Source organism: Gossypium arboreum, chromosome 12 (assembly GCF_025698485.1).
Source record: "Gossypium arboreum isolate Shixiya-1 chromosome 12, ASM2569848v2, whole genome shotgun sequence".
NCBI lineage: Eukaryota > Viridiplantae > Streptophyta > Magnoliopsida > Malvales > Malvaceae > Gossypium > Gossypium arboreum.
In genome coordinates, this window is record NC_069081.1 from 26,120,163 (window position 1) to 26,125,425 (window position 5,263).

General features: G+C 39.1%; 1 non-coding gene across 1 annotated transcript; it reads left to right on the top strand.

Annotated features, from left to right (window-relative positions):
* Positions 1-3,398: 3,398 nt before the first annotated feature.
* Positions 3,399-3,505, top strand: LOC128286180 (small nucleolar RNA R71). Its single transcript, XR_008276725.1, has one exon. It is a non-coding gene; the product is annotated as a small nucleolar RNA R71 (small nucleolar RNA).
* The last annotated feature ends 1,758 nt before the right edge of the window (positions 3,506-5,263 follow it).

Below are 5,263 nucleotides of genomic sequence, written 5' to 3' on the forward strand. Positions count from 1 at the left end.
GTCTGAAGATGAAATGTGGAGCATAATTCTATCGTAAGCTCGAGATACGTTGGCTCGATGATCCCAAAGAAAAGCTCCCAAGGGTCGATGGTTAGGAGGGCCCGAATTGTTTTAGCCAACTGAACTTGTTCTACCGCAGCCCAGTCGATGCAGCGGCCCGTAATTAAAGGTCGGGCCCAAAGTATTTGGAATAGTTCTTCTTGGGGCCTGATGGGGACCTCAGGAAAGGGTGACGAACTTTCGCGGTAGGACCCGAGGAAGATAACGCTCCTTTCCTTTTCTTTGAAGTAGGGACAGCGACCTTTTTACCACGGGAAGATGACATGGTACCTACAAATAGAATCATCAAGTTGTCTTGATGAGTGGTCAAAGTAAAACTAGGAAAATTTTAAATAAAAATCATAATTTCAGCCACAACTACTAAAACTAACTAAAACAATAAGTTCAATGGCATACTTTTATAGCACTAGCATGGTGATATGAGTAAAAATGGCTAGGCATTTAATGGAAATATAAAGAGCATCAATTTAGCACATGGCATGAGTTGTAATGGTAAATAACAAGAAGCAATTGAAAACTATGAATATTGATTTAGAATAAGTGAATAAGGCATGAGAGTTCCATAAAAATATGTCATATGGAATGAATGATAACTAATCTAAAAGAAATGAAACTTGAATGATAGCATAGTGTGAGATACATGAAGATTATAGCATTAAAAATGAGTGGAGTTAAAGGGAAAAGAATGAACAAACGCTAAAAAATAGAGGAGTAAGCGTCAGAAATGAAGTTGGAAGCGGCGCATGGGCATGGCGGGGAGGGCGTGTGGACTTCCAGCGGCTAGGGTTATGGTTTTTGGGTGAAGAAGACAATGAATAGTGCAGCCTATTTATAGATTTTGGGGCACACAGCCAGGTAACACTCCCGTGTTCCCCAATTTTAGCCCGTGTGATTCGCGAATTTTGAGTTTGGGTGCCCGTGTTCCTTAAGCTTGTGGGTGCACACGGTCGTGTCGCACGGTCGTGTCTAGCGTTGTTTGTTTCTCCCATGCCCATGTAGGTAGATCCATGCCCGTGTCAATCTAACAGGTTCAACCAAGGGTACTAGAATAGGGTCACCCATGGTTCTTCCACACAGGCGTGTCGCACGCCGTGTTGTTTTGGCAGCTTTGACCACTGCCATGTCGCACGGCCATGACATTTTGTCGTAGCCCGTGTTGGGAAAATCGTTTCCCTGTTTTCACACGACCCTAAGCATGCCCGTTTGCTTGGCCATGTCTCTGTGGAAGACCTGTATTTAAGAGCTCTGTTAGTAAGTTAGGTGTTAAAGACTAAATTTTAAAGAAGTTAATACAGTTAGTGCTCGGGTTGCCTTCTGAGAAGTGCTTATTTATAGCCTAAGCTCGACTTACCTCTCCGTTGAATGGTCATGGTGGTTCGAGGAGTTTATACTCCTTATTCCTGCCATCAATCTCATCAAAATAAGGTTTTAAACGGGTGTTGTTTACTTTAAAAGTGCTAAACTTGGGGTGACTTACCTTAACTGTACCGAATGGAAAAATACTAAGTACCGTAAGAGGGATTTATTCATTCGGTCTGGCAGTGACAATGTAAGGATTTGCGGCATCTAGTAAGACTTTATCTCCAACCTTAAGTTGATTTGGAGAGGTATCGAGCTCGTTCTAGCATAGTTTTGGTTTATCGTGTGTTCTCAGTTTATGTGTTCGCCATTCATCTAGCTCCTCTATTTGCAACCTTCGTTCTTCATGAGTAGGTCCTCTACTATTGCTTGAGAATGACTCATGTGCTTCCTTCAGACTCATTTCCTGCAAAGTAGGTTGTACCATATTGTCAATTTTTGTAGAATGGGTTAAACAATCACCTTCAATTTCCGATGTGTTGCCAGAATTGCGAGCTTGAAGGGTGATTGTTTTGTCTCCCACACAGAATGTGAGTTCACCTGTACCAACATCAATGATTATTTTAGCAGTTACTAAAAAAGGCCTTCCTAGAATTAAAGGATTGTTTCTATCCTTTTCTATGTCTAGAACAATGAAGTCCACGGGAAATAAAAATTTATCGATTTTAACTAGCACATCTTCAATAATACCCCTAGGAGATCTTGTAGTTTTATTTGCTAATTCAATGCTTATCCTAGTCTGTTTGGGTTTCCCAAGACCTAATTTTTTGAACATTTTGTAGGGCATGACGTTAATACTAGCCCCTAAATTAGCTAATGCATTATTAACATCTAAACTACCAATTAAGCAAGGAATTGTAAAACTCCCCGGATCTTTAAATTTGTTGAGTAGCTTATTTTGCAGAATAGCTGAGCACACTGCGTTTAGCTCCACATGCGACGCCTCGTCCAACTTCCACTAATTTGCTAAAAGCTCCTTTAAAAATTTCATTGTGTTTAGCATCTGTGATAGAGCTTCAATAAACAGTAAGTTAATGTGTAATTTTTTTAAGAGTTTAAGGAATTTACCAAATTCTTCATCTGAGCAGTCTTTCCTTGTCACGTTGGGGTATGGCGCATGGGGTTTATACTCGACATTCACTGATTTGTTTTTATTATGACCTACCTCACCTTGACCTTTGCTTACCACAGTTTCTTACCTCGATTATGGTTCAGGCTCAACGACTCCTTCGTCATCTTGAATATTAATTGCGTTGAGCTGTTCCCTTGGGTTGGGTTCAATATTACTTGGCAAGCTACCTTGTGGCCGTTTGAAGATTAGTTTAGAAAGTTGGCCTATCTGAGTTTCGAGCCCTTAGATTGACGCTTGTTGATTTTTAAGTGCTGTTTTGGTGTTCTGAAAATGATTTTTTGACACCGATATAAACTTTGAGAGCATCTCTTCAAGGTTCAGCTTCTTTTGCTATTAGTAGAGTGGTTGTTGGTAGCCCGGAGGTGGTCTCTGATTTCCTTGGCCTCCCCATGAGAAATTTGGGTGGTTCCTCCAACCTGCATTGTAAGTGTTACTATATGGATTGTTTTGAGATAGAGAACTATTACCCATGTAATTTAACTGCTTGTTATCTATGTTGTGGTCATAAGGTTGGTATTCTGAATAGCTTGTTCCACCTCCACTTGCTTCGCACTGTATTACTGGGTGAACCTGTGAAGAACTAAGAAAACCATAAATTTTCTTATTCAAGAGTTCTACCTAATTAGAGAGCATGGTGATCGAATCGACGTTATAAACACTGGCTGTTTTTGTTGGCTTTGTCCTCATGACTTGTCACTAATAGTTATTCAGTGACATCTCTTCTATAAACTCATAAGCATCTTCAAGTGTTTTATTATTGATGGTTCCGCCAGCAGCTGCGCCAACCATTTGCCGAGTCGAAGGATTCAGGCCATTACGGAACGTTTGAACCTGAAGCCAAAGCGGTAACCCATGGTGAGGGCACCTTCTCAGTCAGTCCTTGTATCTCTCCCATGCATTGTAAAGAGTTTCTAAGTCCATCTGTTCAAAAGAAGAGATATCATTACGTAATTTGGCCGTTTTAGCTGGCGAAAAATATTTTAATAGAAATTTTTTGGTCATTTGTTCCCAAGTAGTGATTGACCCTCATGGTAATGAGTTCAACCACTGTTTAGCTTTATTTCTCAATAAAAAAGGGAATAACTGAAGACGAATGGCATCATCAGAAACACCATTAATTTTAAATGCATCGTATAGTTCCAAGAAGTTTGCTAAGTGAGCGTTGGGATCCTCATCCTGTAAACCATCAAACTGAACAAACTGCTGTATCATTTGAATAGTGTTAGGTTTTAGTTCAAAAGTATTTGCAGCTACAGCAGGTCCAACTATGCTTGATTCAGTTCCTGTTAAAGAAGGTTTAGCATAATCATACATAGTGCGTGGAGCAGGATTTTGATTAACCGCAATTACAGGAGGTAGCTGATTGTCTTGGTTTTCAGCCATCTCTATGGTTGGGGGTTGAGTATCGTTCTCTTGCTCGTTCTCTGTGTATCTTAAGCTTCATCTTATTTCTCTTTGGTTTCTACTAACTGTGCACTCGATTTCTTCATCAAAAAGTAGTGGTTCTGACCGGTTTCTTCTAGTCATAAACTATAAAAACCTGACAAGAGAAAGAAAAAGTAAATTAATAAATAATAATTAAATTAAATTAAATTAAATTGCAAGGAAAATAAATGGCTAAAGAAATAAAAATTGAGGATTCCTAATATCTTAGTTCCCCAGCAACGGCGCCAAAAACTTGATCGCGCAATTTTGTATGATAGGTAAGTTTTAAATATTTATAATTAATCGTTCTTGAAACTAACTATTATCGCGATGCAGGCAAGTGTACCTATCAAATAGTAGTATAGTTTTAGCAAGACCGGATTGTCGAACCTAAGGGAACCAAAAGTACTAGTAATGACTATCTTTTCATTATCCAGCCTAAGAATAAAGGGGTTTTGTTTTAACTAACTAATTAACTAATCTAAGAATTCACAGAGAATGGAATTGGGGGATTACTTTTGGAAAATGATTGAATTAAGACAATACCTAAGGAAAAATCCACCTAGACTGTACTTGTTATTCTGGCTCCTAATCGAATGATTTATTCATTTAACTTGTTTCGTAGAGATCCCTAAGTTATGTTATTATCCTTATTCAAGACTAATAACGTCTACCCCCTTGATTGAATAATTGAGACTTTTCTCTAATCAACACCCTAGGGTTACATTAACTCGATCTATGGATCCCCTTATTAGGTTTCACCCTAATCCGGCAAAATCTTGTCACCCTATGTCTAGGCGCGCTAACAACTCCGCTTAATTATGACAAATGTACTCTTAGACAGGGTTAAGAACACATAATTAAAACAAGTTAAATATTTATCATGCAATTCAGAAAATAATAACAAGATTCGTCTTAGGTTTCATTCCCCTTAAGTATTTAGGGGATTTAGTTCATAACTAAGATGGAAAACATCGCAGAAGAATAAAGAATAGAAAACATAAAGAAAACCCAAAACACCTGAAGGGAAATTGAGGAGAGATCTTCAGTCTTAATGGTGACTCCGGCTTCTGAGATGGATCAATCAGCTTCCTTCGAGTAATTCATTCCTTCCTCTCCGTGTGTCCCCCTTACTTTCCTCCACTAGGGTGTATTTATGGGCTTTAGAATGCCTAGAAACCCTTAAAATTGTCCTTTTTCGAATTGGACTCAACTTGGGCTCGACAGGGACACGCCCATGTGACAAACCCGTGTGAGTCGTGCTTCGAATCTGCCAAATTGACACGA